Source organism: Dromiciops gliroides, chromosome 3 (genome assembly GCF_019393635.1).
Source record: "Dromiciops gliroides isolate mDroGli1 chromosome 3, mDroGli1.pri, whole genome shotgun sequence".
Classification (NCBI taxonomy): domain Eukaryota; kingdom Metazoa; phylum Chordata; class Mammalia; order Microbiotheria; family Microbiotheriidae; genus Dromiciops; species Dromiciops gliroides.
In genome coordinates, this window is record NC_057863.1 from 421082417 (window position 1) to 421109850 (window position 27434).

A 27434-nucleotide genomic window follows, 5' to 3' on the forward strand; every position below is an offset into this window, starting at 1 on the left:
AAACAATGTGAAACAATCCTAGAAATGTAAGTTGGATTTAGACTAATGGAGGGTTTTGAAATGGCAAGCAGGAAAATTTTACATTTTATCTTACAGCCATTTCAGGGCCATTGGAGGTTTATGAAGAGGTGAATGAAATAATCAGATTGATTATTTGGGAAGTTTATTTTGGCAGTTGTATAAAAGGAAGACTGAAAGATGAAAAACTGAAGCTGGGAATCCATTTAGATGAAAAGTGAAGTGATGAAAGTGTAAACTAGGGTTGTGAAAATGGGAATATATACACACACACACACACACACACACACACACACATAGTGAGAGGGGGGTGTGGGGGGATACATAGTATATGGTGAGAAAAGATCACTAAATCATACATCAGGGGCTGGGAGGTCATCTAGTACTATTCTTTTATTGCACAGATGAGAACACTGAGATGTTAAGTAATTTGCCAAGGGACCAGATTTTAGAGATGTTGTGGAGGTAAAATTATCAAGAAAAGAATTGGTAAGTGATTAGATATGGCAGTGTGGGAAGATTCAAGGAGAACTCCAAGGTTGCTAATGTGGGTAAACAGGAAAAATAGTGGTACCTTCAAAAGAAACTGAGAGGTTTGCAGTAGGAAGGAGGGGTGCCTTCTTTTTTCGTTGGGGGGGTAGAGTGTGATGAGTTCCATTTTGGACATACTCAGTTTGACATGTATATGGGACATCTAATAGGAGATAGGCAACAAAGAATTGATGATATGGGACTAGAATTCAGAAGAGGCTAAGGGCTGGATCTGTAGATCTGGAATTCTTCTACCTAGAAATGACTGAAATCATGGAATCTGATGAGACCACCAAGATAGGAGGGTATAAAGAGAGAAGAACAGAGGGTTCAGGATAGAGACTCAGGAGACACCTAAGATTCGAATACAGGCAGAGATGTGCTGATAAATGTTTAACAACTGGCTCTCTCAAAAAATACACACATGACACACTCCAATTGACATGCAGTATTAACATTTTCTCCTTCACTTTCTTAAATCTAGAAAATAATACAATAAATTAAGTTCTGATTTGTAGCATTTGTTGATTTCTGAAGCTGTAAAGGCTTATACTGAAAATCTGACAATTGGCTCTCAAAAACCAGTTCAAGCTGGCTCCTGCCCAACCCTAGAAGGAGACATGGATTCTGCAAAGGAGTTTGAATAGGAGCAATCAGCAAGGTAATAAAAGAACCATGATGTAGTAGAGTCATGAAAACTTGGGGTGGAAAAGTCTATCAGGAAGAGGAGGTAAGGCAAGTACTGAGCCTAATACTCTAAGTTGGAAATTCTTACACATAGAAAAGAAATAAAATGTAAAAAGTCAATTTTATTGCTGGAGTTGTTTGTATTAAACTGCTGAACCTATTATACATTGATAGAAAAATGTTGTCCACTTTATTCATGAGATAACCAGATATAGAACTGTATTTGAAATTTTCTCAGGGAAGGGCTTTTGGTGCAGTAAATATTCTCAAAAAGAGCTCCATGAATGAGAGGACTGGACATCTAAAATAATTTTTAAAATACTTTATTTTTATTACACTAAAAATCCTGAAATTTTATTTTTACTTAGAATGCTTTGACCCAATCTATATTCCATGTGGAGAGAAGGGGAAAGGGGAGTCATTTTGAAAATATGAAAGATGTTAATGTAATTCTCATTCTAATCTCATTTCTACTAACATCCTTAAAATAGTCTTGCCCTTTTCCCCTTTCTCATCTTTCCTTCCTTGACACCATGTTCAGAGGCTTATGGACAGGGGGAAAAAGATGAATGTCTCTTCTTTCGAATCTATTAGATCCAAAAAATTAAGATCTCTAAACAATCATGGGACTTTTTTTCTCTTCCAAGAGATTCAACACCAAAAAATTACCATTAACTTCTCCAGTATCTTGGGTTACATTTTATAGCTACATGTATAAAACCTTGAGATAAAGCTGATTCATTTCACCAGAGATTATCTTTCCTAACCTTAAGATACAGAAACCATAGTGCCTTTGGAGTGACTTTTATACATACTCATATTCCCAGGTATGTACTCACTTATATTCACACACATACTTGTAACCTTTTTTTCCGGACTGCTTCTCTAGGTCTGAATTTATGAAATAAATGGGGGAGGGGGGGGTCATTCTTGTGTCACCAGTCTCACAGCATTCCAAAGAAAACTGTACTACTCTAATGAACTAATTTGTGTGTGTGTGTGTGTGTGTGTGTGTGTAGTGAATTTAAAAGTAGTTTCCTATGAAAGATCCTCAAAATGGACGGAAATTATTATAACTAAAAAATGAGTAATATACTAACAGTTATGAAGAGACACATAGTGGGTGTGAGCAGAGTGCAATCTATAGCCAATAAATGAATTACAAAGAAGAATAGGAGAAAAGGATGTCCCCAAGGAACCACAGGGTAGGAAGAGAAGAGGAAGGCAGACATAACTAATTGAATTGCTCCAATGGTATCTTGTAATGTTGGAAGAAAGTGCATAAGGACTCCAGCAGGTTCAGTAGGTCACCTGAAGTGAACTTTTGGGAAGTCAAGGACAAGTATAATACAGATAAGCAGGAATGGGAGGGTTACAATCTTTTTTTTTGAAAGAAATACTTGAATCAATGAGCTCCAAGATTAATGAGAACATCCTACCATCATACAATTTAAAACAGTGAAATATAATCTGGTGTTTCTGTTACAATACTTTAATAATTTAGAACACTATCTAATCTTCATGTAGACAAGAATATTTAATGGCCAGCTGTATGGAGGATGGATTGGAGAAGAAAAAGGTCTGAAGCAGGGAAACCAATTAGGAGGTTATTGTAATAATGCAAGTACAGGAAAGGGGCTCAGGTAGGGTAAGGACTGTGTGAGTGGAAAAGGGGGATAGATTAAAGAGATGATTTGTAGGTAGAAATAACAGAAGTTGGAAAATGCTTGGATATATGAAATAACCTGAGAAAGAATTAAAGTTGTGGTCCTGGGAAACCGATATGACAGTGGTGCCTTCAAATATAATAGGGAAGTTCTGAAGAGGGGCAGATTTGGGGAGAAAGATAATGAGTTTTGTTCTGGACATTAGGAACTAGATATATCTTTAGGACATCTAATTGCAAATGTCCAGTGGACAACTAGTGATAGAGGACTGAAGTTCAGGAGAGGCATAGGGCTAATACATAGATCTGGTGGTCATCTGCATAGAAATGATAACGAAATCCAGGGGAGCTGATGAAGTCACCAAGTGAGCAAGTACAGAAAGAGGATTCAAGTCAGAGCCTTAGGGTACACCCAGAATTAGGGGAAATAATAAAGATGATGATACAGCACAGGAAACTGAGGAGTGGTCAAAAGGGAGGAGCAGAACAGAGAGTGAGCAGTATCACTAAAGCTCAGCGATGGTATCCAAGAATAAAAGATGGTCAATGGTGTCAAATGCCACAGAAAGGTCAAAAAGTATATGGATTGAGAAGACTTTACATTTTGTGAAGAAATCATTGGTGGGACAGCTAGGTGGCGCAGTGGATAGAGCACTGGCCCTGGAGTCAGGAGTACCTGAGTTCAAATCCGGCCTCAGACACTTAACACTTACTAGCTGTGTGACCCTGGGCAAGTCACTTAACCCCAATTGCCTCACAAAAAAAAAAAAAAAAAGAAGAAATCATTGGTAATATTGGAGAGATCAGTTTCAGTTGAGTGATAATTTTAGGAACTACATTTCAAAGGGATGAAAATGAGCTTTTCCCCCAACCAGTTTGACTAAGAAAGGGACAAGAGCCATAGGGAATTAGCAATGTGGAAATGATAAGGTATAATGAGTGCTTATTCAGGTTGGTGGAGAATTGGGCCTATTTTTTGGCACTAGGAAAGGAATTAGTAAATAGGGAGAGATTAAAAATTAGAGGGAGAAAGAGATAACTGCTGAGAAAAACTTGTAAGAAATAGAATCAAGGCAACATGTTAACTTTGATAAGGATAAGGAAAATGTCTTCATTAGATACTAGAGTAAAGGAAAGATGCTGGTGCTCTTAAGCACAAGAAGTCTGTTATTTGTCTTGCAGAGAAAATACGTGTGTCAAATAGGCTTTATTAAGGGATGAGTTGTAGTGCTGTTGGCTGTGAATCCAGTGTGAATGAATCAACAATATGGTTCATCCAGAAAAAGGAAGAGGAAATATGCTAATCTGGACATGAAGCTACTCCAGAACATATTCAGGTAAACATTGTGACTTAACCTTGTTTTTCCCTAGGAGCAATGGCTCATTATTTGCTAATTTATTGTTCATGGTAACTTTATACAGAATAATTACTGCCAGTGATGAGAATCAACTGTAAATGTATGGGTCTTTATACACATACACACTCATATACATACACACACACACGTCCCCTTTATATATAAAATCATGTATTTTTTCCTTCCATAAGAGTGATATTGGAAATATAGACATATTATAACATTTAAAGGTCATACAATATTTTAGAAATGTTTTTTGAGCCATCAACCTGGCTCTCCACTGAGATGCCAATATATTTCATTATTTGTTAAAGACAGATTTACGTGATAGGATGAAACACGATCAATCATAGGACCATAGGATTTAGAAGTCACTGGAACTTTAGAGAGCAAATCTTCCCCAATTCAGCAAAGATCAATAATTTCATTTATTTGAGTATCCTCACCACCCACACCGATGATAATCCCCCCTCCCCCCACTTTGGAATTTACTAGATTGTCTTTCAAGAATCGCCATGGCAGAAAGGTTGTAGTGTGAGCCTCTGAACCCAGCCAGCTAGGTTGGTGCTAGGACAACAGTCCATTATTGAGGCCATAGTTGAAGTCTTTCCAGTTTGGGGTTGATCCCACCAAAACTTATGATCTTTTGTCATAGACTTTGAGAAGTCAGGGTCACTTTCACATCTCAATAAAATGGTTTAGATTTTCTTGCAAAATTTCCATCTAAAAAAGATAAAACATCAGACTCCAGTGATGAAAAGTTCCTTTTCATATGCAATGGAGTTAGGGCCTTCAGGATACTTGTTAAACTTGTTAAACCTTTGACATCTAATTCAGTAATATTCAGTCTTTATAGCTAAATTTCCCCAAGCATCCTTGCAGGCAATCGTTTTCTTGTTTTTCAGATGTTTCCCTTAGTTCTTGCCAAATTAAGCTCTCAAAACCACACAAATTATGGGGTTTTCCTCTGAAGATTATTGAGCTGTTATGCTTCAAAATATGTGCCTGCTGGCTAGTACCAGACTAATAAATCATAAAAATGACTTTAGAAATAGTTACACAGCTGTGATCAATATGCCAATTAAGAACCATATTCATTCATGCCACTTCCCAGTTAAAAGCTTAAGAAAAAAAAATAAGCTACAAAGCATGCGTGTACTAAAATGCTTCTTCCTTATAACAATATGAAAATTACTTAACTACATAAAAGTTTTAAACATTCCAACATAATTTAAAATACATACACTCACCCTTGACTACACACACACATATATGTGTACATCTATAGATACATGTGTGATGTGTGTGTATATATATGTATGCATATATATGTATATATATGTATATATATGTATATATAATGTTAACAGGGTTTAAATCAATCAAATCCAGGAAAAAGCTACAGTTTAACTTTCTGAGGAAAAAAAGCAACACTATACCACCACAACTCAAGTTTTAGATAATTCTTCTTTCCAAAGTGCTAAAAGTACTTATTTGACTATTTAGAGTTTCCTAAAGAAAGCATTATTACTTAAGGGTAGAATTACTGATATTCCACTTCTAATCTCTTACTTTGAGTAGCTCCAAAACAACGCTAAGTGAAATTCTTTCTTAAAAAAAAAAGGAACTTAGTATTTTATTATAAGTTAAAGAGAATTGTTAATGTAGCTTAACATAAAAATGAAAGAAACAATAACTAAATGTAAAATTGTCTTAGGTACAAAAGAAAATAAGTAGGGATTATAAAATGAGAATTATTGGGGGATCCTCAAAAGGAAGAAAAATAATCTCATTTTGTGTTTTCTTGTTTTTTTTAAACCTACCTAATCAATCTTAACCAAATCAGACTGATGGATTTCTGTGCTCCCTATAGCTAGTGAGTACAGAAAAATAAAAGGAAATTAAAAGGAAATAGTGAAAATGAACCTGAAGAAAAATTTAAAAGATTTATTGTCATGGGGTTTTTTGTTTTTTTTTTGCAGGGCAATAAGGTTAAGTGACTTGCCCAGGGTCACACAGCTAGTAAGTGTCAAATGTCTGAGCCAAATCCAGGGGCGGTGCTTTATCCACTGTGCCACCTAGCTGTCCCTAAAATGTATTTTTAAATGATATCTGTTTATTAAGAGAATTAGAGATGCCAAGACCTCACAGCTAATGTTACCAGGAAATGTTGTCCATTTAACAATGCGTCAATTAACAAATCAGCTGGGAACAAAGTTACTTTAGACAGACTAGGTTTCAACTGGGTTGTGAAATTTATAATCTGTCAACTCATCAATATTAATGGTAACTCAGAAAGTTAGAATCTATCATAAAATTTATAGCTGGAAGAAACCTTAGAAATCATATTTTTCTCTGCTGTCATTTTTTTTTCTTATAGATGAGCAAATTGAGGCCCAGAGAAATTCTACAACTTGCTCAATGTCACAGAGTCAACAGATAATCCTGGTGATCATGGTGGAGGCACTTTAATGTAAGGGATTCCCAAGGCCAGGGTCTACTGAGGCACAATGAGGGGATGGCTATAGACTTGAGGCTCATAAGCCCCCATCACAGAGAATGGAAGTGTATGAGTCTAGCCTGAGTTGTCTGACTTAGAGGACCTTCCCTAGAGTAGGGGATCTTAACCTTGTTTGTGTCTTAAGTCCCTCTGGAAGTCTGGTGAAGGTGATGGACTCAGAATGTTTGTTGGCTAAAATCAGAATTGAAGGAAATGTTAAATTTCAGTCAGAGGTTAATTAAAATAAAGATGTTAAATTTTCTCCTCCAAGTTTGTAGATTCCTAGAATATATCCACAAACCCTCTTGTGCATCTCCTGCTCTAGAGAGGAAGAAAATGAGGGCCTTACATAGTTATCTGTTCCCCCTACCCACAACATTTCAGGCCTAGAACCATAATTGAATCAATACTGCCATTGTTACTGGAAGGAATGTGTCAATCTATTTCTCTCTAATTTCACTCACCATCTCTGTGTATTTTCAAGTAAAAACATTCCTTCCCAAACAAAATTACCCTATATGTGTTGTTTCTCAAATTCTAAGTGCCTGGATGGGAAGGATTGTCTTCAATAGCTTGGCACATAGAAAGCATGTAATAAATGCTTTTTTGACCATTCATTCATTTCATGGGCTATGAAACCACAGCCTACCTCATCTATAAAGGAAAGAGGGGAGACTTTTTTTTTTTGGAGGGCAATGAGGATTAAGTGACTTGCTCAGGATCACACAGCTAGTAAGTATCAAGTGTCTGAGGCGAGATTTGAACTCAGGTCCTCCTGAATCCAGGGTCCGTGCTTTAACCAGGACTCCACCTAGCTGCCCCCTGAGGGGAGACTTTATTTTCTGCAACACATTCCTATGCCTCCAATGTCATTTTTAACTCTGGTAACAAAATTTTTGACAAAAGATGCAATTGGAAGGATGAATCTTCTTCAATAACCATAGTGCTGTGTTTTCCTTTTGCCAATTAAAGCCACCTTCCCTTTACACAACACACCAAATAACATTTACTTATTAAAATATTTGAACCTGGGGCAGCTAGGTGGTGCAGTGAATTAAGCACTGGCCCTAGAATCAAAAGGACCTGAGTTCAAATCTGGCCTCAGACACTTGACACTTACTAGCTTTGTGACCTTGGGCAAGTCACTTAACCCTCATTGCCCTACCAAATATATATATATATATATATATATATATATATATGTGTGTGTGTGTGTGTATATATATATATTTGAACCTGTTATTATTCAAATTACCAATTGTATAACACAATGTGAAACTGATTCTTCAAAGGGATGTGGGCAATTGAATAAATCCACTGATAGGAGCAAAAGAGATGTCATGAAAGGTCATTTTTAGACGGAGAAAGACAATTCTGCACATTTTTAAGTTAAGCAAATAGTTGGAACCTTTGAGAATAGGCCAAATAATGCATGGAAAATAACCACAGAATCCAAAATAACCACAGAATCACAGAATGTTAGCAACATACTCATTGGACAGAAGAGAAAATGGTAATTGGAACTTGGGACTTCTGAGTCTCCTGATCCCCAGTCTTCTGAACATTCCATTATAACATATTTCCTGTCCCAGTTATACAATTAGGAATAGAAAAGAATATGCTAACAAAAAACAAGTTTAAAAATTAGAAATTCTGTCATATCTCAAAAATATTATGGAGAATACTATTCTGTTAATACTTGAAACATTCAGTATCACAGGAAGCATTAAAATATGGCAACTACATCTATCACACTCTATCACATATCTAGAAGCACATACCTAATACTACTGTTTCTCTGGGTAACACATCCACTCCCTTCAAAGAATCTGACACACTAATCTTCCACCTCCTACTGCCTTAGCTAGAATTAATTTTTCTTTTCTCAGATAGTATGGGATAAGATGAAAATGTACTCTTGCTTCTAAATACACTTCAGTAATAAAATGAGTAATTGAATGCCATATTCCTGGTCAGAATCTATTTCCTACCTCACCATAAATATTTTTCTAAAGTGCCCCTGAAAAGTTATTCATGAGGGGGCAGCTAGATGGTGCAGTGGTAAAGCACTGGCCCTGGATTCAGGAGGACCTGAGTTCAAATCCAGCCTCAGATACTTGACACTTACTAGCTGTGTGACCCTGGGCAAGTCACTTAACCCTCACTGCCCTGCAAAAAAAAAAAACAAAAACAAAAACAAAAACAAAAGTTAGTCATGAAAGGTCATTTTTAGACGGAGAAAGACAATTCTGCACATTTTTAAGTTAAGTAAATAGTTGGAACCTTTGAGAATAGGCCAAATAATAGGCAATGATATTATTGTGGGGGGAAGGGAAAGCAGTTTACTTCCATGCCTCCCAGATAGTAGTTTAATATCAGAAAATGTGTATCTGGCTCTAGTTTGGCTATTGTCATATAGTACTATAAAATGCTTTCAAATGATGAAAATGTTCCAGATGCCAAATTTAATTTATCACAATTTGATGCAAGAAAGGGAATGTTAATTTTATTAATAAGAAAGGAGTGGCAATCTTAGATTATTTTAATAATAAATATACAGTGGCCCTTTATTCATCTTTCGCCTTCCCTAATTTTACATTTTATTTTGCTCTACTGAGAAAGAATTTAACAGATGGGTGGGGGACAATAATAATTGATGACATTTGGAAAGCATTCTATAAATATTATCTCATTCTACTGTGACAGTAACCCTAGGAGGTAGACACGAGTATTATCCCCATTTTTGCAGATGAGGAACCTGAGGCAGACAATGGTAAAAATTATTTGTCTGAGAAATCGAATCAATCTGAACTCTGGTCTTTCTGGATCCAGATTCAGACCTCTATCCCCTGTGCTACCACATTGACTCCTTAGAAGGCTTGAAAACACCTCGCGAATATGGTTTAGAATAGAATGAGTTGTTTAGAACTGATAAATAGAAGTATAAATAGAATAATTTTACATATATACCTATTGCTGGTTTTTTTTTCTATTTTGAGGTTTTGCATTACTGCCCTGATTTTTTTCTCTTATAACAGGATTAATGCAGAAATAGGATTAATGTTATTATGGATATATATATGTGTGTGTATAGATATATATATGTATATAGATATATAGATATAACCTATATCAGATTACCTGCTGTCTAGGGGAGGGGGGAGGGAGGGGAGGGAGGGAGAAAAATCTGAAATTGTAAAGCTTGTATAAACAAAAGTTGAGAACTATCTTTACATGTAACAGAAAAAATAAAATACCTTATATGTAAAAAAAAAAAACAAACATATATACCTATTTATGTCTAATGGTCATTATATGGTAGAGCAGTGGTGGAGGGAAGAAAAAATATGTTTACATGACAACTTTATTATATATTTTTAAATGAATAGCAAGTTGTACACAATAGATTTGCAGTTTCCTATACAATCATCTTTTTTATTATACTATGTTATGGAAATGCTTGTTTTATTCCATAAATTAAAAATAAAATAATTTTTTAAAAATAATAGAATAGGGGCAGCTAGGTGGTGCAGTGGGTAAAGCACCAGTCCTGGATTCAAGAGGACCTGAGTTTAAATCTGGCCTCAGACACTTGACACTTACTAGCTGTGTGACCCTGGGCAAGTCATTAAACCCTCATTGCCCTGCCCCCCCCAAATAGAATAAGTTGGAAAGTTCTCAAGGGGTCCCTGGGAAAGTGATTTAACCCTGTTTGCCTCAGTTTCCTCATCTGTAAAATGAGGTGGAGAAGGGAATGGCAAACCACGTCAGTATCTCTGCAATGAAAACCTCAAACAGGACCTTGAACAGGCAGACACAACTGAAAGCGACTAAACAACAAGGGCTCTCTAGCTAATTAGGAGAAACATATTTAAGGTGAACCAATTTCAGAGATAAACTCTCTTCATGTGAATGAAGTGTAAAACCTACTTATGATAAAAGCAAGATAAGTAAAGCACTTTGAAAACTTCAAAAATATTACATAAATGTAAATCATGGTTAGTATTAACTTTGTTATGGTCTTACATTGAATAATATAACAGACACATAATCAATGAATGAGGATAACAGAAAACATAGTTAAGCCAGTACCTCCATCTGGTAGTAATATGTAGAAGATAGGAAGATACTAGTCATAGTAAAAAACAAAACAAACGAACAAAAATCTTTAAGCAGGCATCATAATGCCTCACATGCCCTGAAGTTTGAAATATGATTTATATAAGTTAGTAGCATTGCATATTATCAAAAGCTGCCACTTTTCTATACTTGTTGACAATACCTTCCTTTGTGCAAATGTTTTAAAATAAAGATGTATGAATCTCCTCCAGATTTTCACTACTTATGGGGAGATTTCTAATGTGTGTAATTTATTCATGTTACAAATGCTGACCCGTAAAAGAAAAATATTTTAAGAAATGTTTTCTTTTTACCCAAGTATGTGAAGATACGGAAACTGATCTTATTTTAAGTCAAAGACTCTTAAAGTAAGGATATCATAAAAAGTCACCTGTGATAAATATAAAAAAAGTCTGCTATCATACCAGAGAAAACGGGCATTAGAAGTGATTTTGAAAAAACTTTATATGATTTAATTATGACCATAAAACAAGATAATCAAGGAAATTTATGGCTCCAGTTTAAAGGTCAAAAAGAAAAATCCATATTCACTGAGAAGTTTGTCTGTCTAAAAGTTATACTTAACCCCCTGTACTTTCTACTTTCCAATAACTTCAAAAGTTTCCAACTCCTAGGCTTTTAACTTGTAAATAAAACCCTGAAATTTTGATGAGAGGTTTTTTTTTTAAGTATTCCAACTAGATTGTGTGGCTTTATCTCCAGAAATTCTGAAGAATTGGAAGTTACCTGAAAGTCTAACCCCAGTCTAAGGCAAGAATCCCCGTTCCAACCTCTCTGACAAATAGTCAACCAAGATGTTTGAATATCACCAGTGGACAAGGAACTCACGACTTCAAGGGCTGCCATTTATTATTTTAAAGCAGAAAATCCTACCTGATTCTTAGCTCAATTTTGCTTCCTCAAAACTTAGGATCATAGAATCAGATGGAGTATTGGAAAGGTCATTAGAGGCCATCTTGTACAAGCATTTTATGCTTAAGAAATAGGAAGCCAAAGATGGTTAAAGAACATGGCTGAGTTCAAACACTGGTAAAAACCACCAGAATAGGATCTGAATCCAAGTCTTGTGATTTCGAAGCCAATCTTTTTTTCTACTGTACCATTTTACCTCCTATGTACAATGTATATTATACCTCTGATAGTAAATAGCTATTCTCAGTGCTAAGGAAACCAGATAGAAAAATGTGAAATTTACATTTTAAGCACTGATTACGTATGAGCATTTTAAATTTTAACATCACTTTTTTTTTTTTAGTGAGGCAATTGGGGTTAAGTGACTTGCCCAGGGTCACACAGCTAGTAAGTGTTAAGTGTCTGAGGCCGGATTTGAACTCAGGTACTCCTGACTCCAGGGCCAGTGCTCTATCCACTGCGCCATTTAGCTACCCCTAACATCACATATTTTTAAGGAACCAGATCTATCTTCTTGAATTTCTAATAAACCTTTATTTTAATGATTTGTCATTTTAGACTTTTGAATCTTTTTTTAAATTTTTATGTGGGAGATGTTTAGAGTAAAAAATAATTATAACAAAATTCTATTTTCCTTCTGTTTAAATGACCTCAAAGAACACAAATATTAACTTCCTATTTTTATAAAATCTCTTTTAGAGTTAAATTGGCACTATTGTGATGAGGTGCAAAAGTAATAAAAAATAATATATTTCTAAACAATATCAGGAGCACAAAATCTGTAGCATTACTAACAAAAAAGAGGAAGAAGAGATAGGGAGGGAAGTGAAGGGAATAAAGTGCATATTAAGTCTTCCTGTTGAAGAGAACAGACTCCAAAATCTGAAACAGTTTTAGCAAGAAATTTATTAGGTCATTTCATAGAGGAGAGGGAACTGGGAAGGAGATGTGGCTCCCTCTCCCCAGGTTTTGGAAGATTTACATCACATAGGATTTTGACAAAGATTTCTGCATTGTAGTCACACATGAATCATCTGATAAAGGTATAGCACACAATCACCTGAAGGGAACCCAAAACACAAGCTTGGGTGGACCCAAAACAAGAGTGCTTTGAGTGAAGCCAGGAACTGGGAGAATCCAAAATACTTTGTAGCCATCTCCAGCATTCCTAAAGAATTATTGGGGTCAAGTGATATTCTGGGTGCACAACCTTTAATCACATAAGGCTGGATTTAAATAATATAATGATTCTTCTCAACAATATAATAAGTAATTTTTCCTACAGCACCTACTATGAGGCTGGCACTGTGCTACATATTTTACAAGTATTTCATTTGAAGAAAAAAGAGAAATATCATTAAAGATAACAAAATCAATTGAGTAGCTTAGAATTCACATAAAAACACACAGGACTTATTTTTTAAAAGCCGTTTTTTGGGCAGACACAAAGGAAGAATTAAATTATTAAAGAGACAGTCAATGTTTATGGCTTTAATATGCCAATATAGCAAAAATTATGATACTAACAAAATTAATCTATAAGTTTAATGCTATACTAATCAAATTACCCAAGGGAATGCTTAGCAGAATTAGACAATATAATAATATTTCATATGGAAGAAGAAAATATCAGGAATACCAAGGGAAATAATGGAGAAAACAATTAAGAAAGATATCATATTCTCAAATTGCATTAAGAAACACTAGTTGGGGGCACCTAGGTGGCACAGTGGATAAAGCACTGGCCCTGGATTCAGGAGGACCTGAGTTCAAATCCGGCCTCAGACACTTGACACTTAACTAGCTGTGTGACCTTGGGCAAGTCACTTAACCCCAATTGCCTTACCAAAAAAATGAAAAAGAAGAAGAAAGAAAGAAAAAAGAAACACTAGTTGTCAAATTAGCTGGTACTGAATAAAAACAAACAAAAAAATTAGAATAGTGGAATAGATTAGAAAAGCAGAGCCTAGAATAAAAATGTGTTTAGCAACTTTTACAGCATAAAATTATGCTTATATACCATCAGAATAAGGGGGAACAAGAGAACATCAATAATTTGATGATTGCATTTATTAGAATTCCCCTAAATGTATGAAAATCTGGCCTAATGTATCAGAAATCCTTTGCAATGGTAGAGATTGAATTTAGCGGGATGCAGTACTAAAAGTCCTTAGGACAATAAGACATACAAGTATTGAAGCAAGCTAAACATTTGGGCATTTATAGTCCTTTCAGGGTCACCATTATCTGCTAGACTTTCTGCCTCTGCCTCCCCAACATTCCTGAGCAATGTGGGGTCCCTTGGACCTTCCAAAAGACCTCTCCTGTTTCATATTCCCTTGTCACATTGTTTGCTTTCAAGGTTTGAACTGTCACACTGATTTGTATTGGGCAAATGGAATTAAGAGCATCCTGTTGCAAACCAGGAAGCGTGTCAATCTGTACAACGCATGTAATGGGTTGCTGAGAATTAAAAATGGGTGCTTGTCTTTATATCTTTATAATTATGATTCACTTCACTTCTGTTTTTGTTGGGGGCAGGTCTCTGTTTAACACTATCAAACTAAAAGCCCTACTTTCTTATCTGTACAATTTTTAATGGTGAGGCCTCCAAATTCCTTTCTTTACAGATGACTCCACAAAGTATATCAAGTCCTGGAACATTACAGCACTTTGTAACTAAGAGCTTTAATTATCAAAAAAGAGGTTGGTCTAACTATCCCAATGGGGAAAAAAAGCTCAAAAACATCTATTGTCTAGACCAGCAGTTTTTAATTTTTTTGGTCTAGGACCCTTTTACACTTCCAAAATGGTAAAAAAATATGATAAATAATGCCACATAATTTCATAAATAATAAATAATAACATATATTAATGGTAATAGCATAAATTGGCAATACAATAGAACCATAAATTTGGCTTATGTGGGTGATGGTTATTATTGACAATATTAGAAATTAAAATATCTTAATATTATAATGAAAAGGTTTTTGAAAGGACCTCAGCTACCCTCAGTCCTTGGACCACATATCATGTAGTCCAGACTATGATACATAATTAGGTATATTCCTATCCTTCCCCCCCCCCCAGGCCCCAGCCATCTCTTATGACAACAAAATATAAGAGAAAAAAAAAAGGTATCCAGTAAAATTACCAATACATCAATCAAATCCAATACTTTACGTAATGTTGCAAAACCCTTCTCATAATTCTACTGAAATTAAGCTTAGTCGTTATAATGACACAGAATACAATTTCATTTCATTTTTGTTATTTTTGTTCTTTCTATTTACATTGCAAAGTCATCAGGTCTATTGTTTTAATGATTCTATTTAGCTTCATTGTGAACTGATTCATGGTTTGGAGTAGGATTTACAGGGGCAAGAAGTGAGGAGGAAGAGCATCCCCTGCATGGTATACCAATGTAAAGAGCTGGGAGATGGAATGCTATGCATTAGAAACAGCAAGTAGATCAACTGGAATGCGAAGCATGTGGTAGTGATGGGATGTGTAATCAGCCTGGAAAGGATTATAAAAGGCTTTAAATATTAAGGAGAGAAATTTACATTTTCCCATAGAGGGAAGAAAGAAAGACATCCTGAAGCCTCTATAGTCTGGGAGTGGCAAGGTTAGAAATGTTTTAAGAGTCTCATTTGGCAGCTGTGTGGAGGATGAATGGGAGAGGAGAGGAACTGGATTTTGAAGAACAATTAAGAGTCTATAGCAATATGGCAAGCAAGAGGTGATAAGGGCCTGAACTAGTGTGTTAGCTGTTTGAAAGACGGGGACAAAGGCAAAATATGTTTAGAGTCGTAAGCCTGGAAATTTATTTGAATACTTGGCATATCAGACTATTTAAATTCTACAAATTTTATATGGGGAGAGGGAGCAGAACGCCAAATTTTATCAAATATTTTCCCCCCAAAATGACCTTACTTTAAACAGTTGACACTGAGAAGTGTTATATTAAAAAAACAAAAACAAAAATACGTTGTGAACTAGCTATTTTCCTGTTATGCAGACATGAGTCAATTATAAAGTCTTTAGGATATATTGATGATAGTGATGAATTTCCTCAATATTTTTAAATAACTAGAGTGATTTACATAATAACTTAATCGCCCTACCTAGTTTTAGTCTATTGTCCAGATGACTCCAAAGGGACAATTAATTAGTCATTGAAAAATAAGAAAAAAACAACAACAAAACTATACACACAGAAATGCCCAGTTCTCACACAGTCACCCCTTAGTTATGCAAAAGATTTAGTTTTAAAGCTTTGGTTTTACATTCCAGAGACAAAAATACAACCTGAGTCTTACAGGAATTAGTGAAAGCTGCACAAGAATGCATGTCTAATCACCTCACTGATGGCTAGCTGGTCCTTGAAATACCACAAATTTCCTTTGGTAGTTATATTGTGCTACAGTAAATGACAAAATAAAATAAAAATCACTAGCAAAACATTTAAGAGTTTAAAGTGAAAAATACTTTTCACTTCAAAGTGATCTCTTCCATTTAAACAAGAAATCATTCCTGTTTGCCTCCAATTTAAGGTATCAGTAATGAAATTTTTAATTATCTAAGATAATTAGGTCTGAGTTTACCTGATCATACATTTCAGTGTTTATGACTTATAAATATGAATAAACTCTTCTCTACCTATGCAGGAGTAGATCTGCTAATTTTCCTCAAAATTTTCAAAAATAACAGTTCAAGTGTGCACACACCTCACTTGTTCTTTTACAAGTGACTCATTCATTGTCAGATCCAGAGATCTCATTCTTCTTGAGCTCTCTCCTGCATTTGAGCTGATTTACCTCCAAAGCAATGTGACTCCATTAACTTTTTTGAATCTCTTCTAACCTTGTTTTCTATGATAGTATAGTATCATGTTTTGTTTTTCTCTACCTCTCCATAATGCTGCCTTAAGCTCCTTTGAGGACTTTCTTATCCCTCTTAAGCTTTGTCTTTGTATGTTTCACATAGCAGTTATAAATGTTGTCTTGCTAACATTGCCTCTATCCTACTAAAGGGCCCATAGCACCTAAGGCCTGGACTCCAGCAATCAGCCTGCTGATTGGTCTCCCGGGCTCAAGTCTTTCCCCACTCTGGACCATTCCCCATTCAGCTGCCAAATTGTTCTTCTTAAAGTGCAAGTCTGACTATGTCACCTCCATACTCAATAAACTCTAGTGGCTCCCTGTTACTTCTAGGATAAAATATAATAATCCTGTTTGGCTTCTAAAGCCCTTCAAAATTTGACCCCTTCTTACCTTTCTAGTTTTTCTACACTTTTTATCAGTTCCAGGCAGTCTTTGAGCCAGGGACACTGACCTCCTTACTGTTTCTTCTAATAAAAGTCTCCTGGATGTTCATTTTCATTGGTTGGTTTTCCCCCAGGCCTGGAATTTTCCATTCCCTGGCTTCCTAGGCTACCTTCAAGTCTCAGTCAAAGTCCCAACTTTTGCAAGAAGGCTTTCCTCTTCCTCTGAAATCTTACCTCTTTCCCTCTGAGATTATCTCCAGTCAATCCTGTTTATGGCTTGTTTTTACATAGTCTTTTGCTCTTCAAGAGCAGTACAATTTTTATCTTTTCTTGTATTCTCTGCACTTGGCACAGTGCCTTGAACACACAATAAATGCTTAATAAATGCTTGTTGATTTTATTTATCTACACTATTAATAATAAAAATAACTCCTAAATTCCTATGGTACTGATAAATTAGAAAAGCACTTAATATAGTGCCTATAGACACTTGTGCAATTTTCCACCTTTCTCATCTTTTAGATTATTCATTAATTGACTGAAGCAGGTACTGACTTTTATTTTTTTCCCTTTTGTCATGTGACTAATAGCACCCTCTGTTCACAACAAGGGATAGGACATGTGAGAAGAAGAAAAGCAACAAAGTAATGGAAAGAACACAGGACCGAGATTAGGGGAATTTTACTTCTATCCCCACCTGTTATTAAAATACAGTGGAAATAGTTTCATTTCTCTGAGCCTCAGATATTGATAAAATGAGGCTCATATACTATGTGTCATGAAGACCCTTTACAGCTCTAAAAAACCTCTTAATGAAATCCATTTTAAAGGACTCCAATAAGCTCACTTGCAATTGCCTATTTGTCTGCAAACTTTAAGAGTTTTAGGGTTACCCTTGTGATCTAAGAGAGAGAGGGACAGAGACACAGACAAGAGGTCTATATAAAACAATAAAACTAAGTATCTCTCTATCTATCTGTCTAGTCATTCTACTGATGATTTTATTTTTGCAACACAATCGCTGTCAGATATATGCCACACCTAGGTTCAAATCCCTCCTCAGACACTTACTAAGTACCTGACACTGGACTTTTAAATTTAAGCTCTCTGTTCTATAACTGCTTCCTCATATGTAAAATGAATGCATTGGAGTGAGTCTGCTATTTTTTTTCCCAGCTCTAAATCTATGATCATATGAATAAAAGAGTTAAATGAAGATAACTGATAATATGAACATTTGACAGTGACAAACATGTTTCATCTATATTCCCTGGTCTTATTGCCAAAAGGGAAGTGTGTTTTAATAACTTTTCTTTCAGATCATATTCGTTCATACAGTTACTCAACATATGGCTTTGTTTTGGGAAATTTTATGATTTGTGTTATTATAGGTATTGTACAAATTGTTCCTCTGGTTCTGGTTATTTTACTCTGCATCAGTTCAGAGAAAACATACCATCTTTCTATGAATTTATCATATTGTTTCTTAATGCATAATAATATTCAATAATATTTATGTATCACAATTTGTCCAGTCAATCCTTAATTAATGGGCAGTTATTCTGTTGCCAGTTCTTTGTTACCACAAAATGTGCTATTATGAATATTTTATTATGTAGAGCACCTTTCTTTCTTACTTTGAACTGCTTGGAGTAATATGACCAGTATGGGATTACTGAATCAAAGCTTATGAACTGTTTCAATAATTTGATCATATAATTCCAAACTGTTTCCTAGAATGGTTTGATCAATCTATAGGTCTATCAAAAACATATCACAGTGCTTATCTTCCCACAGCACCTCCAACACTGACTTTTTTTAAAAAATAATTTGTTATCTTCAACAACTTGCAGCTACTGTGACATTTTAGAAGTTCAAGAATAGAATAAAGCTTTGCCATAATGGAGGGATTAAGGGAATATAAAGAAAACTGAATACAGTGACTAGATGCCATCATCAAGAAGCAATAAAAAGATGTGGTGATTATAAGAAAGAGTACTTCCCTCAAATGATAATCTTGCAAGGAAAGAAATAAGAGGAACCAACAAGAATATATACAGTCAAAAAGAGAAGTGTGCCAATCTCCTAGGAAGAGTGAGAGTCATGAGAGAGAGATTGGGGGGTGGGAAGGGGAGAGAGAAGAGGGAGAGCACTCGAGAGCTCCAGGATATTGGGTAGTTCCCCCAAGGAATTATTTACATTCTATACCAGGGCCCACAACAACGGAAAACTAGTTATATACCATTAAATTCTAGCATAAATTACCCAGTATTACTCTACAACAACAATGAAATTTTTAAAAAGGAATAGAATATACTGAAAACAAGAGCAAGGATGAACATAATGGTGGGGGCACTTTTTAAGAGCATTAAAGACTAAGAAAACCAATTTGGAAACAGTATTTGAAATTTAACACACGGGGACAGCTAGGTGGTGCAGTGGATAAAGCACCAGCCCTGGATTCAGAAGGACCTGAGTTCAAATCTGACCTCAGACACTTGACACGTACTAGCTGTGTGACCCTGGGCAAGTCACTTAACCCTAATTTCCCTGCACCAACATGAAAAAAAAAAGAAAAAAATTAAATATAACATACAATATAAAAAATAAATATAAAGCAAACAACTGTGAATAGATTTATAGTCCTAGGTGATGATCTAATGCTTACCTAAGAGAGGGGGGGAAATGACTATATTCCCATGGGAATCCCACCGAATGTAGGGATCATTAAATAAAGAAAGAGAGACAGATTCTGGGTTTGAGTATTATGAAGAAATACCCTAGAAGATGAAAAAGAGAAGTAGAGAATTAATTCTGTTGTTGTTGTTGTTGTTGTTTTAATTTAATGCTACAAGTGAAGATCATTTAGATATAGAAAGGCATATTCTTACCTGAATTGATCAAAGAGAAATAAATCATTATATTAGTATAAGTGGCAGAAAATAAACAGGGAATTAGACTGGGAAAGGAAGTGGGAAGATGGTACCTAAGTTTTAGAGTCAAAGGATATTATTACCTCAGATAAAAACAAACTAAAAATCAGTAAGCATGATTACAAGAACTAGCGTTAGGCTAAGGTGAACCAGTAACTACTCGGCGCTAAAAGAGGGAGAAGAAGAAAGTATAAAAGGATCAAATTATATGTGTGTGTGTGTGTGTGTGTATACACACACACACACATATATATATATATATATATATATATATATATATATATATATATATATATATATATATGGGTTTTTTCTTTAATTTTCTTTAAATAGTGGGTGGTAGCTAGATGGTAAAGTGGATAGAGAACCAACCCTGGAGACAGGAGGACCTGAGTTCAAATCCAGCTTCAGACACTTGACACTTACTAGCTGTGTGACCCTTACTAGGTGTGTGGATTTTATAGCAGAGCTAAGATGGTGGAGGACAGGCAGTGACTCCTCAGAGCTCTCCCCCAAATCCCTCCAAATCCATTCAAATAATGCCATAAAATGATTTCTGGAACAGCAGAACCCACAAAAAGATGGGGTGAGATAATTTTCCATCTAAAGATGGCTTAGAAGTTCAGCAGGAAAGGTTTGTAGTACCAGGGTGAGAATGGAGTGCAAATCTAGGCTGCACCATGCAGCCCCAGCCCCAACTCCAGAGAATCAGGCCTCCAGAGCATTGGAATCAACTGAGACAGCATCTACTTTGGGAACTCAGCTCATGTACCTGTAAGAGGGTCGAGTGGTTGGCTGGGGAGAGATTGCAGGGGTCTCTGCTGGCGTTGAAGCAGAACTCTGTCGTGTTGCTGTGCTCGTAACCAGGAAGTAGTCTTGAGTGGTGGCCCAGGTGGGGGAGGGGTACAGGCATGCCAAGCTTGCAACCACAGTGAAACAGAATTCTGTTCCTGGGTTAAAGAGCAAGCAGTCCTGTGGTTACTTACAGACCAGAACAAAGGCCAGGGGAGTGTAGAACATGCCTCTCCCTAAATCATACCACCTGGGACCCCATGAAGTTTGGGACAGCGTGCCCTGTAAGCAGTGCCCCACTTTAAGAAGGAGTTAAAATTCAAGAAATAGGTTGGCAAAATGAGCAGACAGAAAAAAAAAAAATGAAGACACTAGAAAGATTCTTTGGTGACAAGAAAGATCAAAATACACCCTCAGAAGAAGATAACTAAGTCAAAGCTCCTACATCTGAAGCTTTCAAGAAAAATATGAATTGGTCTCAGGCCATAAAAGCACTCAAAAAGGACTTTGAAGATAAGATAAGAGAGGTAGAGCAAAAAATGGAAAGAGAAATGAGAGTGATGCAGGAGGGTCATGAAAAAAATCAACAGCTTGAAAAGCCAAATGGAAAACAAGATACAAAAGCTCTCTGAAGAAAATAATTGCATGAGAATTAGGATTGCGCAACTGGAAGTTAATGGCTTTATGAAACTTCAAGATGCAATAAAAGCAAATCCAAATGAATGAAAAAATAGAAGGCAATGTGAAACATCTCCTTGGAAAAACAACTGACCTAGAAAATAGATCCAGCAGAGATAATTTGAAAATTATTGGACTACTTGAAAGCTGTGATCAAAAAAAAAAGAGCTTAGACATCATCTTCCAAGAAACTGTCAGGGAAAATTGCCCAGATATTCTAGAAAAAGAAGATAAAATAGAAATTGAAAGAATCCACTGATTACCTCCTGAAAGAGATTCCACAATGAAAATCTCCAGGAATATTATAGCCAAATTCCAGAATTCGTAGGTCAAGGAGAAAATATTGCAAGCAGCCAGAAAGAAACAATTCAAATATTGTGGAGCCATAGTCAGGATAACACAAGATCTAGGAGTTTCTACATTAAACTACCAGAGGGCTTGGAATATGATATTCTGGAGGGAAAAGGAACTGGGATTACAACTGAGACTCACCTACCCAGCAAAACCAAGTGTTATCTTTCAGGGGGGAAAATGGAAATTCATTGAAAGCGTGGACTTTCAGGCACTCTTGATGATAAGACCTGAGCTGAATAGAAAATTTGACTTTCAAATACAAAACCCAAGAAAAGTATAAAAAGGTAAATGGGGAAAAAGAAATCATACGGGATATTAAAAGGTTAAACTGTTGGCATTCCTACATGGGAAGATGATACAACATGGTAAAAATTATTTGTGGTAAAGATATAGAGAATCCAGCTTATTGGAAGTTTTAGCTGAATCATTTGAGAGATTGCACATGCTACTGAAGTGACTTTTGAAGGACCTCCTTTTTTGGGGAGGAGAACGTGAGGAACTTCCGGTATGTGGACTTAAAAGTGAGGGCAGGAACAGAAGTTGGCATTCTCTGGCTGTTAAACTTAGCTGTGGTGGTGTGCATGGGTGAGAGGATTTCAGAAACATGTGGTTGGTGTTTGGCTTTGGGTGTGCTGGTTCTCGGCCTGGGGGGCAGTTTGAGATTTGGTGAGTTTTATAAAGGAAAATAGACTAAGTTTAGATCTAAGGTCATTCATCTATATTTCTACTTCCCTATTTCCCTAATTGGTATCAGCTTTTGTTGTCTAATTAATTCCCAAGCAATAAAAACGAATCCCTCACAGATTAAAGCTCAGAGGCTTCTTTTTCTTAGTGGTCTGGGAAATTTTATATATATGTATATATGGGAAAAGTTAAAAGGGGGATTTAATGTTCCATATATCCAATTTTGAATCCACAACATCTAACTCAATGCACTAGAAGAAAGGGGAAGGGAGAGGTGGAATGAGGTAAAGTATCTCACATAAAAGAAGCAAGAAAAAGCTTATGGAGTGGAGGGGAAGATGGGGAAGGAGCAGGGGAGTGAGTGAGCCTTACTATCATCTGAATTAGCTCAAAGAGGGAATAGCATACACACTCAATTGGGTAATCTATTTAACCCTGCAGGCAAGCAGGAGGGGAAGGGGACATGAGGGGGAAGAGATGAAAGAAGGGAGGGCAGATTGGGGGAGGGGCCAGTCAGAAGCAAAACATTTTTGAGGAGGGATAGGGTGAAAGAAGATAGAAAATAAAATACATATCATGGGGAGAGAATAGGATGGAGGGAAACAGTAATAGTAACTATGAAAAAAATTGCAGAGACAAGAGCAATGTAAGATGATGATGATAATTGTTAGCAACAGTAACTATGAAAAAATTTGAAGCAGAAGCAAGAGCAAAGATGATGCTGATGATTGTTGGATGGATGGATGGATTGATGATAATTGGATGAAGACTAAGATCGATTGATGAGGATTAATTGATGATGATGATGATGATGATAAAACCTATAGTACTTACTTTGCTGAGCTATTGTTTTTTGTTTGTTCTTGTTTTCAGGTTTTTTGCTGGGCAGTGAGCGTTATGGGACTTGCCCAGGGTCACACAGCTAGTAAGTGTGAAGTGTCTGAGGCTGGATTTGAAATCAGGTCCTCCTGAATCCAGAGCTAATGCATTATCCACTGCACCATCTGGCTGCCCCCTTTGCTGAGCTATTGTGAAGAAAATTATTTTTCAGGTATAAGGTACTATATAAATGTTATCTATTACTGTTGTTGCAATAATCAACCTCATGGGTTTATTGTAAGGAAATCTCTCTTTAAAGTATTATATAAATGTAGTTTACTATAAAAAATGATGAGCAGGATGCTTTCAGAAAAACCTGTAAAGATCTACATGAGTTGATACAATGTGAAATGTACTGTATACAAAATAACAGGAATATTTTAAGATGATCTGCTGTGAAAGACTTGGTTACAACTCTGAAGGACTTATGAAAAATGCAATCCATCTACAGAGAAAGAATTGATGGTATCTGAATACAGATTGAAGCATAATTTTTTTTGTTAGTTCCTTTGCCTGAAGTTTTGTTTTTGTCTGTCTTCCTTCACAACCTGGCTAATATGGAAATGTTTTACATGACTACTCATGTATAACTTAAAAAAACAAATAAAAAATTATATAGTGGATTTTACATATGGAAAACTACCTTAACAAGTTACAACATTAAATGTTAGCAGACTGAATTTACCCATTAAAGTGATGAAGAAACTGAGGTCCAAGGAAATTAGTTTTTGGAGGAGAGGGGACAGTCTATACCAAAATGCTAATTATCTGTTATATAACAAAAATCAAAAACAATAAACAAAAAACTAAAATTCCTAGGCCTCAGTATCCCCATATGTAAAATGGGAGGAAAAGGGGATGAGAGATAGACTCTGAGTTTCCTTCTGGCTCTTGATCTATAAGCCTATAACATAAAGCATAAAAAGACGAGTAAAAATGAGAGACTAGAGTAAAACGTATACCTCAATTAAATAGAAAAAAAAGCAAGAAGAACAAGCATGATCTCAGAGAAGATACATTAAAGACATTGTCAAGTGAGACAGGGAAAGTACAGTATATGCTTCAAAGTAAAGTATATGCTTCATCTCACATAAAAGAGGCATGAAAGAAAGAGCTTTTACACTGGAGGGAAGGATGGGGAGGTGGCAGGCAAAGCTTGAACCTTACTCTCAACACTCAATTGGGTATAGAAATCTTTTTTACTCTACAGAAAAATAGGAAGGGAGGGGAATGACAGAAAGAGAAGGAGGAGGTTGATAGAAGAGAGGGCAGAAAGAGGTAAGTAGTTAGAAGAAAACAGACTTTTGGGGAGGGAGAAGAAGAGGAAGAGGAGGGAGAGGATAAATAGGTTAAAATAGGATGGAGGGAAATACACAGTTAATAATCATAACTGTGAATGTAAATGGGATGAACTCACTCATAAAACAGAAGGTGACAGCAGAATGGATTAAAACCAGAATTGAACAATGTGTTCTTTGCAAGAAACACACTTAAAACAGAAAGTCACAGAGTAAAAATAAGGGCTGGAGTAGAATTTATTATGCTTCAGCTGAGGTAAAAAAAAAGGGGGGTGGGGTGGAGGAGGCTTAGCCATCATGATCTTAAACAAAAACATAAAGCAAAAATAGAACCAATTAAAAGAAATAAGCAGGGAAACTATATTTTGCTAAAAAGTAACAGAAACAATGAAGTTATATCAATACTAAACATATATGCACCAAATAGCACAGCATCCAAATTCTTAAAAGTTAAATGAGTTACGGGAGGTAATAGATATAAAACTATACAAGTGGTGGACCTCAACTTTCCCCTCTTAGAACTAGATCAATCTAATCATAAAATACAAGAAGTTAAGGTGATAAACAGAATTTTAGAAATGTGAGATATGAGAGACCTCTGGAGAAAACTGAAGGGGAATAGACGAGTATATATATTTTTCTTAGCTGTGTAATGAACCTTCACAAAAATTGATCATGTATTAGGGCATAAAAACCTCATAACCAAATGAAGAAAAGAAGAAATATTAAATGCCATCTGTTCCAGACCATAATGCAATAAAATTATATTAAATAAAGGGCTTTTAAAGTATAGAATAAAAGTTAATTGGAAACTAAACAATCTAATCCTAAAGAGTGAATGGGTCAAAGAATAAATCATGGAAACAATAATTTCATTAATGAGAATGACAACAATGAGACAACCAAAACTTATGGGATGCAGCCAAAGCAATACTAAGGGGGAAATGCTTATCAACTTTTCTATTAATAAAATAGAGAAAGAACAGATCAATGATTTGGGCAAGCAACTAAAAAAATTAGAAAAAGAACAAATTAAAATTCCACAAATAAACACCTTTATTAAAAAACCTGAAATTCAAAGGAGAGATTTATAAAATTAAAAGAAAATCATTCAATTAATAAATAAAACTATGCACTGGTTTTATGAAAAATAAAACAGATAAAGCATTTGTTAATTTGATGGGGAAAAAGAAAGAAAATAAAATTACAGTATCAAAAAATGAAAAGGGTGAATTCACCACCAATGAAGATGAATTTAGAGCAGTTATTAGGAGATATCTTGCCTAATTATATACCAATAAATCTGACAATCTAAGTGAAGTTGATGAATATTTATAAAATTATAATCTTCCCAAACTAACAGAAGAGAAAGTAGAATACTTAAATAACCTCAATGGAGGTTGTGGGCTGTGGAATTGAACAAACCATAAATGAGCTCTATATATATGTTAAAAAAAAAAAATCCCTAGGACCAGATGGATTCACAAGTGAATTCTACCAAACATTTAAAGAACAATTCATTACAATACTATATAAACTATTTGAAAAAATGGGCAAAAAAGGAAACCTACTGAGAAAATAATTATGATTCATTGAGAAACTATGTTTCCTCACTACCAAATTCCTTTTATGAAACAAATATGATGCTGATGCCTAAACCAGGAAGAACAAAAACAGAAAAAGAAAACTATAGACCAATTTCCCTAACAAATATTGATGCAAAAATTTTAAATAAAATACTAACAAGACTGCAGCAATAAATCACAAAGAAAAAAAATAAATCACAAAAAAAAATATTATATGATTATAATATGACCAGGTGGGATTTATACCAGGAATTCAGGGCTGGTTCAATATTCAGAAAACTATCAGTTGAACTGATCATATCAATAACAAAAACAAAACAAAGCATGTTATCTCAATAGATACAGAACATTTTTTGGACAAAATAAAACACTCATTCCTATTTTTAAAAAATACTAGAAAGCTTTCTTTATAAATGGAGCTTTCCTTAAAATAAGTGGTGGTGTTCAGTCATTCAGTTGTATCTGACTCTTCATGACTCCATGGACCACAGCACACCAGGTCCTTCTATCTTCCACTATTTTTTGACATTTGTCTGGGTTCGTGTTCATTCTTCTATTCATCTCATCATCTGCTGTCCCTTTTCCTTGTGCTTTCAATTTTTCCCAACATCAGGGTCTTTCCTAATGAGCCCTGCATTCTCATCATGTGACCAAAATATTTAAGCTTCAGCTTCAGTATTTGACCTTCCTGTGAATAGACTGAATTAATCTTTTTAAGTATTGACTGATTTTATCTCTTTGCTGTCCAAAGGACTCTCAAAAATGTTCTCTAGCACCACAGTTCAAAAGCAGCAATTCTGTGGCACTCAGCTTTCCTCATAGTCCAAGTCTCACAGTCATACATTGCTACCAGAAAAACATAGCTCCAACCATGCAGACTTTTGTCTGAAAGGTAACGTCTCTTCTTTTTACTATGCTTTCCAGATTTGCCATAACTTTTCTTCCAAGGAGCAAGTGCCTTTTAATTTCATGGCTACAGTTGCCATCTGCAGTGATCTTTGAGCCCAAGAATATAAAATCTGACAACGCTTCCATTTCTTCTCCCTCCATTTGCCAGGAAGTGATGGGACTAGTTGCCAAGATCTTAGTTTTCTGATGTTAAACTTCAAGCCAGATTTTACTTTCCACTTTCACCCTCATCAAGAGGCT

The 27434-nt window shown here is 35.5% G+C and overlaps 1 protein-coding gene across 7 annotated transcripts in view; it reads right to left on the bottom strand.

Moving 5' to 3' along the window:
* Positions 1–27434, bottom strand: part of GULP1 (GULP PTB domain containing engulfment adaptor 1) — a 370363-nt gene that overhangs the window by 221271 nt on the left and 121658 nt on the right. The window contains exon 1 of one of the 7 annotated variants that reach the window (XM_043998706.1): positions 20787–20912. The exons of the other annotated variants lie outside the window; for them this stretch is intronic. The gene's annotated coding sequence lies outside the window, so the exon portion shown is untranslated. Of the gene's footprint in view, positions 1–20786; positions 20913–27434 lie in introns of those variants that run through there. 7 annotated transcript variants of the gene reach the window in all.